The sequence below is a fragment of the Cetorhinus maximus genome, unplaced genomic scaffold, assembly GCF_964194155.1.
Source record: "Cetorhinus maximus unplaced genomic scaffold, sCetMax3.hap1.1 HAP1_SCAFFOLD_3054, whole genome shotgun sequence".
In the NCBI taxonomy this organism is placed as follows: Eukaryota; Metazoa; Chordata; class Chondrichthyes; order Lamniformes; family Cetorhinidae; genus Cetorhinus; species Cetorhinus maximus.
Window position 1 is genome coordinate 1 of NW_027598982.1, and position 12500 is coordinate 12500.

General features: G+C 60.9%; 1 protein-coding gene across 1 annotated transcript in view; it reads right to left on the reverse strand.

Moving 5' to 3' along the window:
* Positions 1-12317: 12317 nt before the first annotated feature.
* The window catches only part of ube2s (ubiquitin-conjugating enzyme E2S), an 11906-nt gene continuing 11723 nt past the window's right edge, over positions 12318-12500 (reverse strand). Inside the window, exon 3 of the mRNA XM_078537803.1 lies at positions 12318-12500. This exon is cut by the window's right edge and continues 917 nt beyond it. The gene's annotated coding sequence lies outside the window, so the exon portion shown is untranslated.

A 12500-nucleotide genomic window follows, 5' to 3' on the forward strand; every position in this document is an offset into this window, starting at 1 on the left:
CACCTTTCTGCCCTTATTCGAAGCTGGAGGAACAAGTCACCGAGGTGGGGTAGAGGTTGAAACTGCTTTAGCCCCACGGAGCCCTGGTGAGCCCACGCCTCGGGTGACTGAGAGCAGCAATGGGCACTGCGCCAACACAGCATCGTCTCTCTCCCCCCACCAGCCCCTACCTGGGGGAGCGGGTTCCACATTCCCCCCACCCCAACTCTCTGGGGAAAGAGGTCTCTCCTGAATTCACCCCCATCCCCCTCCGTCAATTGGATTTATCGGTCACTCTCTCATATCGGTGCCCTCTCTCTCCCCCCACCGCCCCCAGTTCTGCTCTCACCCTCTGCAAGAGGGGAACATCTTCTCTATGTCGACCCAATCGAAACCCCTTTCCTCATCTTAAAGATCTCGATCGGGTCACCCTCGCGCCCCCCTCAGCCTTCTCTTTTCCAGAGAAAAGAGCCCGGCCTGTTCAGTCCATCCCGATGGTTATAACCTCTCAGTCCCGGTATTGTTCCTTGTGAATATTTATGGCACCTTCTCCAGTGTTTCCATTTCATTTTTATAATACGGAGACCGGAACTGTGCACGGTGCCCCGAGTGTGGTCTAACCGAGGGGGATACGGAGACCGGAACTGTGCACGGTGCTCCCAGTGTGGTCTAACCGAGGGGGATACGGAGACCGGAACTGTGCACGGTGCTCCCAGTGTGGTCTAACCGAGGGGGATACGGAGACCGGAACTGTGCACGGTGCCCCGAGTGTGGTCTAACCGAGGGGGATACGGAGACCGGAACTGTGCACGGTGCTCCGAGTGTGGTCTAACCGAGGGATAGGGAGACCGGAACTGTGCACGGTGCCCCGAGTGTGGTCTAACCGAGGGGGATACGGAGACCGGAACTGTGCACGGTGCTCCCAGTGTGGTCTAACCGAGGGGGATACGGAGACCGGAACTGTGCACGGTGCTCCCAGTGTGGTCTAACCGAGGGGGATACGGAGACCGGAACTGTGCACGGTGCTCCCAGTGTGGTCTAACCGAGGGGGATACGGAGACCGGAACTGTGCACGGTGCTCCGAGTGTGGTCTAACCGAGGGGGATACGGAGACCGGAACTGTGCACGGTGCTCCCAGTGTGGTCTAACCGAGGGGGATACGGGGACCGGAACTGTGCACGGTGCTCCGAGTGTGGTCTAACCGAGGGGGATACGGAGACCGGAACTGTGCACGGTGCTCCGAGTGTGGTCTAACCGAGGGGGATACGGAGACCGGAGCTGCGCACGGTGCTCCGAGTGTGGTCTAACCGAGGGGGATACGGAGACCGGAACTGCGCACGGTGCTCCGAGTGTGGTCTAACCGAGGGGGATACGGAGACCGGAACTGTGCACGGTGCACTGAGTGTGGTCTAACCGAGGGGATACGGAGACTGGAACTGTGCACGGTGCTACGAGCACAAGAGGGAGGGAGAGAGAGCGCGAGGTGGGGGAGACAGAGAGAGAGGGAGAGAGAGAAAAGCAGGATTGGGAGTATGAAGTAGTGATTCCAAGCTGAGAGCCACGTTTCCCAGAATAGCTATTGCCATGGAGATATCAAACTCAGTGACACTCAGCAGATACTCTGGAACAGCCGCCAAGCTGCAAAACAGACCAGCCTGCATTCCTCTAGCGCCTGTCACTGCCTCGTCGACATCCCAAAGCGCCGCACGGCTGACGAAGGGCGTCCTCTGAATCGTGCTCCCTGGTGCGGCGCAGGAAACCGGGCAGCCGATTGACGCACAGCAAGATCCCGCAAACAGCAACGTGACGACGACCCAGAGAATCTGGTTTTTTTGTGTCTGTGTGTGAGAGTGATGTTGAAACACAGATATCAACCCCGAGACACCACGGATAACTGGCACCGCACCAGCCAGCGCCCAACAACGCTCGACTTCCAATCGCAGCCACCAGTAAGTTATCGTCCACTAGAGGCAGACAGGGCTTAGATTTAACCTCTCAACCCAATAGACAGCACCTCCGACAGTGCAGCACTCCCTCAGTACTGGCACCGGGGGGAGTGTCGGCCTGGATTATGGAGCTCAAATCCTAGAGTATATACATCTCCCTCCGACAGAGACAGAGCAGAGACTTTGGCATAGAGCCTGGTATAAAACTGATAGAGGAGCGGAGCGAGGTGAGGAGTGTGCTGGGGGGAGAGGGGGAGAAGAGAGAAAGATGAGCTGGGGGGGGGAGAGCGGGTGAAGAGAGAGGAATGAGCTGGGGGGGGAGAGCGGGGGAAGAGAGAGGAAGGAGCTGGGGGGGAGAGCGGGGGAAGAGAGAGGAATGAGCTGGGGGGGGAGAGTGGGGGAAGAGAGAGGAATGAGCTGGGGGGGGGAGAGCGGGGGAAGAGAGAGGAATGAGCTGGGGGGGGAGAGCGGGGGAAGAGAGAGGAAGGAGCTGGGGGGGGAGAGCGGGGGAAGAGAGAGGAAGGAGCTGGGGGGGGAGAGCGGGGAAGAGAGACGAATGAGCTGGAGGGGGGAGAGTGGGGGAAGAGGGAGGAATGAGCTGGGGGAGAGAGTGGGGGGAGAGGAATGAGCTGGGGGGCTGGAATAGCAGGAAGAGAGAGAGGAATGAGCTGGTGGGGAAAGCGGGGAAGAGAGAGGAATGAGAAGTGGGGGGATAGCGGGGGAAGAGAGAGGACTGAGCTGGTGGGAGAGAGTGGGGGATGAGAGAGGATTAAGCTGGGGGGGGAGAGCGGGGGAAGAGAGAGGAATGAGATGGTGGGGAGAGCGGGGGAAGAGAGAGGAATGAGCTGGTGGGGGGAGAGTGGGGGAAGAGAAGAAATGAGCTGGTTGGGGGAGAGCGGGGGAAGAGAGAGGAAGGTGCTGGGGGGGTGAGTGGGGGAAGAGAGAGGAATGAGCTGGTGGGGGGAGAGCGGGGGGAGAGGATTGAGCTGGGGGGGGAGAGCGGGGGAAGAGAGAGGATGAGCTGGGTGTGGGGAGAGCGGGGGAAGAGAGAGGAATAAGCTGGGGGGGGAGAGCGGGGGAAGAGAGAGGAAGAGCTGGTGGGGAGAGCGGGGAAGAGAGAGGAATGATCTGGGGTGGGGAGAGCGGGGGAAGAGAGACGAATGAGCTGGGGGGGGAGGGCGGGGGAAGAGAGAGGATTGATCTGGGGGGGGAGAGCGGGGGAAGAGAGAGGAATGATCTGGGGGGTGGGGAGAGCGGGGGAAGAGAGAGGAATGAGCTGGTGGTGGAGAGCGGGGAAGAGAGAGGAATGAGCTGGGGGGGGAGAGCGGGGGAAGAGAGAGGAATGAGATGGTGGGGAGAGCGGGGGAAGAGAGAGGAATGAGCTGCTGGGGGAGAGCGGGAGAAGAGAGAGGAATGAGCTGGGGGGGGAAGAGCGGGCGAAGAGAGAGGAATGAACTGGGGGAAAGAGAGAGGAATGAGCTGGGGGGGGAGATCGGGGGAAGAGAGAGGAATGAGCTGGAATGGGGGGGGGAGAGCAGGGGAAGAGAGAGGAATGAGCGGGGGCGAAGGAGAGGAATGAGCTGGTGGGGAGAGTGGGGAGAGAGAGGAATGAGCTGGGGGGGTGGAATAGCAGGAAGAGAGAGAGGAATGAGCAGGGGGGGGAGAGCGGGGGAAGAGGAAGGAGCTGGGGGGAAGAGAGCGGGGGAAGAGAGAGGAATGAGCTGGTGGGGAAAGCGGGGGAAGAGAGAGGAATGAGCTGGGGGTAGAGTGGGGGAAGAGAGAGGAATGAGCTGGTGGTGGAGAGTGGGGGAAGAGAGAGGAATGAGCTGGGGGGGGGAGAGCGGGGGAGGAGAGAGGAATGAGCTGGTGGGGGGAGAGTGGGGAAGAGAGAGGAATGAGCTGGTGGGGGGAGAGTGGGGGAAGAGAAGAAATGAGCTGGTTGGGGGAGAGCGGGGAGAGAGGAATGAGCTGGTGGGGGGAGATTGGGGGAAGAGAGAGGAATGAGCTGGGGTGGGGAGAGCGGGGGAAGAGAGAGGATTGAGCTGGGGCGGGGTGGGGGGAGAGAGGAATGAGCGGGGGGTGGGGGGAGAGATAGGATTGAGCTGGGAGGGGGAGGGAGAGCGGGGGAAGAGAGAGGAATGAGCTGGGGGGGAGAGCGGGGGAAGAGAGAGGAATGAGCTGGGGAGGGAGAGCGGGGGAAGAGAGAGGAATGAGCTGGGGGGGGAGAGCGGGGGAACAGAGAGGAATGAGCTGGGGGGGGAGAGCGGGGGAACAGAGAGGAATGAGCTGGGGGGGGAGGGCGGGGGAGGAGAGAGAAAGAGCTGGTGGGGAGAGCGGGGGAACAGAGTGGAATGAGCTGGGGGGGGGGGAGTGTGGGAAGAGCGTGGAATGAGCTGGGAGGGGAGAGCAGGGGAAGAGCGAGGAATGAGATGGGGGGGAGAGCGGGGGAAGAGAGAGGAATGAGTTGGCGGGGGGAGAGCGGGGGATGAGTTGGGGGGGAAGAGAGAGGAATGAGCTGGGGGGGGGAGAGCGGGGAAGAGAGGGGTATGAGCTGGGGGGGGATAGCGGGGAATGAGCTGGGGGGGGAGAGCGGGGAATGAGCTGGGGGGGAGAGCGGGTGAAGAGAGAGGAAGGAGCTGGCGGGGGGGGAGTGTGGGAAGAGCGTGGAATGAGCTGGAGGGGAGAGCAGGGAAGAGCGAGGAATGAGATGGGGGGGAGAGCGGGGAAGAGAGAGGAATGAGCTGGGGGGGGAGAGAGAGGAATGAGCTGGGGGGGGAGAGTGGGGGAAGAGAGAGGAATGAGCTGGGGGGAGAGAGAGGAATGAGCTGGGGGGGAGAGCGGGGGAACAGAGAGGATTGAGCTGGGGGGGGGTGGGGAAGAGAGAGGAATGAGGTGGTGGGGGGGGGGGATAGCAGGGGGAGAGGAATGAGCTGGTGTGGGAGGAGAGAGGAATGAGCTGGGGGGGGAGAGCGGGGAAGAGAGAGGAATGAGCTGGTGGGGGAGAGCGGGGGAAGAGAGAGGTATGAGCTGGGGGGGATAGCGGGGAATGAGCTGGGGGGGGAGAGCGGGGGATGAGCTGGGGGGGGAGAGCGGGGGGATGAGTTGGGGGGGGAGAGGAATGAGCTGGGGGGGAGAGCGGGTGAAGAGAGAGGAATGAGCTGGGGGTGGGGAGAGCGGGGGAAGAGAGAGGAATGAGCTGGGGAGGGGAGAGTGGGGAACAGAGAGGAATGAGCTGGGGGGGTGGGAAGAGTGAGGAATGAGCTGGGGAGGGGAGAGCGGGGGAACAGAGTGGAATGAGCTGGGGGTGGGGGAGAGCGGGGGAAGAGAGAGGAATGAGCTGGGTGGGGAGAGCGGGGGATGAGCTGGGGCGGGGGGGGGGAGGGGGGAGAGAGAATGAGCGCGGGAAGAGAGAGGAATGAGCTGGGGCGGGGTGGGGGGAGAGAGGAATGAGCGGGGTGGGGGGGGGGGAAGAGGGAATGAGCGGGGTGGGGAAGAGAGGGAAATGAGCTGGGGGTGGGGGGAGAGATAGGATTGAGCTGGGAGGGGGAGGGAGAGCGGGGGAAGAGAGAGGAATGAGCGGGTGGGGGAGAGCGGGGGAACAGAGAGGATTGAGCTGGGGGGGGGTGGGGAAGAGAGAGGAATGAGGTGGGGGGAGAAGAGAGAGGAATGAGCTGGTGTGGGAGGAGAGAGGAATGAGCTGGGGGGGGGGAGAGTGGGGGAACAGAGAGGATTGAGCTGGGGGGGGGGGGAGAGTGGGGGAAGAGAGAGGAATGAGCTGGTGGGCAGAGAGAGGAATGAGCTGGGGGGGAGAGGAATGAGCTGGAGGGGGAGAGCGGGGGAAGAGGGGAATGAGCTGGGGTGGGGAGAGCGGGGGAAGAGAGAGGAATGAGCTGGGGGGAGAGAGCGGGGGAAGAGAGAGGAATGAGCTGGGGGGAGAGAGCGGGGGAAGAGGGGAATGAGCTGGGGTGGGGAGAGAGCGGGGGAAGAGGGGAATGAGCTGGGGTGCGGAGAGTGGGGGAAGAGGGGAATGAGCTGGGGGGAGAGAGCGGGGGAAGTGAGAGGAATGAGCTGGGGGGAGAGAGCGGGGGAATAGAGAGGAATGAGCTGGGGGGGGAGAGCGGGGGAATAGAGAGGAATGAGCTGGGGGGAGAGAGCGGGGGAAGAGAGAGGAATGAGCTGGGGGGAGAGAGCGGGGGAAGAGGGGAATGAGCTGGGGTGGGGAGAGTGGGGGAAGAGGGGAATGAGCTGGGGGGAGAGAGCGGGGGAAGTGAGAGGAATGAGCTGGGGGGAGAGAGCGGGGGAATAGAGAGGAATGAGCTGGGGGGGGAGAGCGGGGGAAGAGAGAGGAATGAGCTGGGGGGAGAGAGCGGGGGAAGAGGGGAATGAGCTGGGGTGGGGAGAGAGCGGGGGAAGAGGGGAATGAGCTGGGGTGGGGAGAGCGGGGGAAGAGGGGAATGAGCTGGGGTGGGGAGAGAGCGGGGGAAGAGGGGAATGAGCTGGGGTGCGGAGAGTGGGGGAAGAGGGGAATGAGCTGGGGGGAGAGAGCGGGGGAAGTGAGAGGAATGAGCTGGGGGGAGAGAGCGGGGGAATAGAGAGGAATGAGCTGGGGGGAGAGAGCGGGGGAAGAGGGGAATGAGCTGGGGTGGGGAGAGAGCGGGGGAAGAGGGGAATGAGCTGGGGTGGGGAGAGTGGGGGAAGAGAGAGGAATGAGCTGGTGGGCAGAGAGAGAAATGAGCTGGGGGGGAGAGGAATGAGCTGGGGGGGGAGAGCGGGGGAAGAGAGAGGAATGAGCTGGGGGGGAGAGGAATGAGCTGGGGGGGGAGAGCGGGGGAAGAGAGAGGAATGAGCTGGGGTGGGGAGAGCGGGGGAAGAGAGAGGAATGAGCTGGGGGGAGAGAGCGGGGGAAGAGGGGAATGAGCTGGGGTGGGGAGAGAGCGGGGGAAGAGGGGAATGAGCTGGGGTGGGGAGAGAGCGGGGGAAGAGGGGAATGAGCTGGGGTGGGGAGAGTGGGGGAAGAGGGGAATGAGCTGGGGTGGGGAGAGTGGGGGAAGTGAGAGGAATGAGCTGGGGGTGGGGAGAGCGGGGGAAGTGAGAGGAATGAGCTGGGGTGGGGAGAGAGCGGGGGAAGAGGGGAATGAGCTGGGGTGGGGAGAGTGGGGGAAGAGGGGAATGAACTGGGGTGGGGAGAGTGGGGGAAGAGAGAGGAATGAGCTGGGGGGGGAGAGCGGGGGAAGAGAGAGGAATGAGCTGGGGGGAGAGAGCGGGGGAAGAGGGGAATGAGCTGGGGTGGGGAGAGTGGGGGAAGAGGGGAATGAGCTGGGGTGGGGAGAGTGGGGGAAGAGAGAGGAATGAGCTGGGGGTGGGGAGAGCGGGGGCGAGAGAGCAGTGGGTGGGGAGAAGGAGAGACGGAGTGGTCCACACCGCACAGGACAGAGGGAGTTGAACAAATCGGGAGGTTATCTCCAAGCGACGCTGTTGAACTGCTTTAGAAACTAAACGGCTCCGTCCAACTCTCTCCGACAGCAGCGAATCTGTTCAGCTCCACACCCACTGGGGGAGGCAGCAATCGAGGCCACGGCCTTTTAATGGTCCCATCTGTCTCCGACTGTCCCCTCGAGGGTTCCTCCACAGCGACAGCTGGGCATCAGCGGGCAGTCAATGCCAGTCCGCCTGGCACAGGGGCTGTGGAGAGTCGCGTTTAATCCCCTCTCCATAGTCACAGCGATTTAACCCAGTAAAACAACACCCCCGATAGGGCCCGGGAGCGATCATCAAACGCAGTGGGACTCCCCACCCTCCCAAGGGAGATACTGGGAACAGAGGCGGCCAAGGGCTTGATGAAAGAGGGAAGTTTCGAAGGAGAATCAGAAAGGGGTACAGAGAGGGGAGGACAGGTTTAGGGCGGGGATTCGAAAAATGAGGCTTCTCCCCTCCTCCCCCAGGCAGGTAAAGGCCCGGCCGCCAATGGCGGAGCGATGGGAATCGGGGGAGGCTGGAATCGGAGGAGCGCAGGGATCTCGGAGGGTGGTAGGAGTTTCCAGAGATAGGGAGGGAGGGGGCGAGGGAGGGATTTGAACAGGAGGATGAGAATTGTAGGGGCTGGAGGAGGTTACAGAGATAGGGAGGGAGGGGGTGAGGGAGGGATTTGAACAGGAGGATGAGAATTGTAGGGGCCGGAGGAGGTTACAGAAATAGGGAGGGAGGGGGCGAGGGAGGGGTTTGAACAGGAGGATGAGAATTGTAGGGGCTGGAGGAGGTTAGAGATAGGGAGGGAGGGATTTGAACAGGAGGGTGAGAATTGTAGGGGCTGGAGGAGGTTAGATATAGGGAGGGAGGGATTTGAACAGGAGGATGAGAATTGTAGGGGTTGGAGGAGGTTACAGAGATAGGGAGGGAGGGATTTGAACAGGAGGGTGAGAATTGTAGGGGTTGGAGGAGGTTACAGAGATAGGGAGGGAGGGATTTGAACAGGAGGGTGAGAATTGTAGGGGCTGGAGGAGGTTACAGAGATAGGGAGGGAGGGGGTGAGGGAGGGATTTGAACAGGAGGATGAGAGTTTGAAAATGGAGGCGTTGCCAGACGGGTCAGCGAGCACGGGGATGGGGTGAGTGGAGGAGGTGAAGGGGGTGAGTGGAGGAGGGGGTGAAGGGGGTGAGTGGAGGAGGGGGTGGAAAGGGAGTGAGTTAGGACATGGGGCGAGTTGAAGTTTACTGAGGGAGGGGGATAAGAGGGGAGTGTTGGAATGGTTGCATCTGGAGCTCCCCAATTTCACTCTTGCTGGCTTAAAATATTTCCACTGCGCCCTCGTCTAACACCCTAAACGTGTGGAAATGGCTCTCCCTCCACCTGAAACAGGTAGAAAGCTTTCACTGAAACACAACCAAGTAGCAGAGGGGTTACAAGCCCACTCTGAACTCTCGCAGCCTCATCCACGGCTTCATTCTCCTGCTGCTAACTTGCTCCACCCTGTGAGCGGGGAAGATAGTCAGTAAGGAACGGTGCCCAGAACTGCCAACAGGAGACACGGGCAGACAGAGGGAGGTAGACAGAGCGAGAGAGAGGGAGGCAGACAGAGCGAGAGAGAGAGAGGCAGACAGAGCGAGAGAGAGGGAGGCAGACAGAGCGAGAGAGAGGGAGGCAGACAGAGCGAGAGAGAGGGAGGCAGACAGAGCGAGAGAGAGGGAGGCAGACAGAGCGAGAGAGAGGGAGGCAGACAGAGCGAGAGAGAGGGAGGCAGACAGAGCGAGAGAGAGGGAGGCAGACAGAGCGAGAGAGAGGGAGGCAGACAGAGCGAGAGAGAGGGAGGCAGACAGAGCGAGAGAGAGGGAGGCAGACAGAGCGAGAGAGAGGGAGGCAGACAGAGCGAGAGAGAGGGAGGCAGACAGAGCGAGAGAGAGGGAGGCAGACAGAGCGAGAGAGAGGGAGGCAGACAGAGCGAGAGAGAGGGAGGCAGACAGAGCGAGAGAGAGAGGCAGACAGAGCGAGAGAGAGGGAGGCAGACAGAGCGAGAGAGAGGGAGGCAGACAGAGCGAGAGAGGGAGGCAGACAGAGCGAGAGAGAGAGGCAGACAGAGCGAGAGAGAGGGAGGCAGACAGAGCGAGAGAGAGAGGGAGGCAGACAGAGCGAGAGAGAGGGAGGCAGACAGAGCGAGAGAGAGAGAGGGAGGGAGGCGGAGAGAGAGAGAGGGAGGCAGAGAGAGGGAGAGGGAGGCAGAGAGAGAGAGAGAGAGAGGGAGGGAGGCAGAGAGAGAGAGAGAGGGACAGAGGCAGAGAGCGAGAGAGAGGGACAGAGGCAGAGAGCGAGGGACAGAGGCAGAGAGCGAGAGGGACAGAGGCAGAGAGCGAGAGGGACAGAGGCAGAGAGCGAGAGGGACAGAGGCAGAGAGCGAGAGGGACAGAGGCAGAGAGCGAGAGGGACAGAGGCAGAGAGCGAGAGGGACAGAGGCAGAGAGCGAGAGGGACAGAGGCAGAGAGTGAGAGAGAGGGACAGAGGCAGAGAGTGAGAGAGAGGGACAGAGGCAGAGAGTGAGAGAGAGGGACAGAGGCAGAGAGTGAGAGAGAGGGACAGAGGCAGAGAGTGAGAGAGAGGGACAGAGGCAGAGAGTGAGAGGGACAGAGGCAGAGAGCGAGAGGGACAGAGGCAGAGAGCGAGAGGGACAGAGGCAGAGAGCGAGAGGGACAGAGGCAGAGAGCGAGAGGGACAGAGGCAGAGAGTGAGAGAGAGTGACAGAGGCAGAGAGCGAGAGAGAGGGACAGAGGCAGAGAGTGAGAGAGAGGGACAGAGGCAGAGAGTGAGAGAGAGGGACAGAGGCAGAGAGTGAGAGAGAGGGACAGAGGCAGAGAGTGAGAGAGAGGGACAGAGGCAGAGAGTGAGAGAGAGGGACAGAGGCAGAGAGTGAGAGGGACAGAGGCAGAGAGTGAGAGAGAGGGACAGAGGCAGAGAGTGAGAGAGACAGAGGCAGAGAGTGAGAGAGACAGAGGCAGAGAGTGAGAGAGACAGAGGCAGAGAGTGAGAGGGACAGAGGCAGAGAGTGAGAGAGAGGGACAGAGGCAGAGAGTGAGAGAGAGAGGGACAGAGGCAGAGAGTGAGAGAGAGGGACAGAGGCAGAGAGTGAGAGAGAGGGACAGAGGCAGAGAGTGAGAGAGAGGGACAGAGGCAGAGAGTGAGAGGGACAGAGGCAGAGAGCGCGAGACAGAGGGACAGAGGCAGAGAGAGAGCGAGAGGGACAGAGGCAGAGAGTGAGAGAGAGGGACAGAGGCAGAGAGTGAGAGAGAGGGACAGAGGCAGAGAGTGAGAGAGAGGGACAGAGGCAGAGAGTGAGAGAGAGGGACAGAGGCAGAGAGCGAGAGAGAGAGGGACAGAGGCAGAGAGCGAGAGCGAGAGGGACAGAGGCAGAGAGCGAGAGCGAGAGGGACAGAGGCAGAGAGCGAGAGGGACAGAGGCAGAGAGCGAGAGGGACAGAGGCAGAGAGCGAGAGGGACAGAGGCAGAGAGCGAGAGAGAGAGGGACAGAGGCAGAGAGCAAGAGGGACAGAGGCAGAGAGTGAGAGAGAGGGACAGAGGCAGAGAGTGAGAGAGAGAGGGACAGAGGCAGAGAGCGAGAGAGAGAGGGACAGAGGCAGAGAGTGAGAGGGACAGAGGCAGAGAGTGAGTGGGACAGAGGCAGAGAGCGAGCGAGAGGGACAGAGGCAGAGAGTGAGAGGGACAGAGGCAGAGAGTGAGAGGGACAGAGGCAGAGAGCGAGCGAGAGGGACAGAGGCAGAGCGAGAGAGAGAGGGACAGAGGCAGAGAGTGAGTGATGCGCAGACAGAGAGACAGACAGAGAGAGACTCGCGCGCAGTGAGATAACCCATTCAGCTGAAATCAGACCAAAGCTCACCAGGCCCTGAGTGGCAGATACCGGTTTAATATAAACACTGTGCTCCCATTTTATCATTTCTTTACACAGAGAGGTGGGGGGGGGGAAGGGGGTGTGGGTAACAGGGGGGGTGGAGTGGGGTGGGGGGAGGAGGAGGGAGGTCCCTCGTCCGCTGGTGCAGGAGGTAGGATTAACGCCGTGACGGTAAGTCCGGAGTCATTGGTGGGGGGAGACCTGCTCCTCGACTACCAGCTTCGGGAAGTAGCTCCCGTGTCCCGCACACCAGCCAGCAGCCTCCAAACCTCTCCTTTCCTTCACCAGCACACTCACAACACGGGGAGCACACAGCCCGCGGGATCACACTGTGCAGCCCTACCCCCACCCCCCAACACACAATCCCCACCCACCCACCCACCCACCCCCGAACGCCAGGCCTCTCCTGCTGGATCTGGCCAGAGAGGAACTTCATCGGGAATTCTCCTTCCCCCACACACACGACCAGCATTTCCATTTTCACCACACAGTGCAACAGGAGGGGGAAACTCCCTCTACACTGTCCCCATCAAACACTCCCAGGACAGGTACAGCACGGGGTTAGATACAGAGTAAAGCTCCCTCTACACCGTCCCCATCAAACACTCCCAGGACAGGTACAGCACGGGGTTAGATACAGAGTAAAGCTCCCTCTACACCGTCCCCATCAAACACTCCCAGGACAGGTACAGCACGGGGTTAGATACAGAGTAAAGCTCCCTCTACACCGTCCCCATCAAACACTCCCAGGACAGGTACAGCACGGGGTTAGATGCAGAGTAAAGCTCCCTCTACACTGTCCCCATCAAACACTCCCAGGGCAGGTACAGCACGGGGTTAGATACAGAGTAAAGCTCCCTCTACACTGTCCCCATCAAACACTCCCAGGGCAGGTACAGCACGGGGTTAGATACAGAGTAAAGGTCCCTCTACACTGCCCCCATCAAACACTCCCAGGGCAGGTACAGCACGGGGTTAGATACAGAGTAAAGGTCCCTCTACACTGCCCCCATCAAACACTCCCAGGACAGGTACAGCACGGGGTTAGATACAGAGTAAATCTCCCTCTACACCGTCCCCATCAAACACTCCCAGGACAGGTACAGCACGGGGTTAGATACAGAGTAAAGCTCCCTCTACACTGTCCCCATCAAACACTCCCCGGGCAGATACAGCACGGGGTTA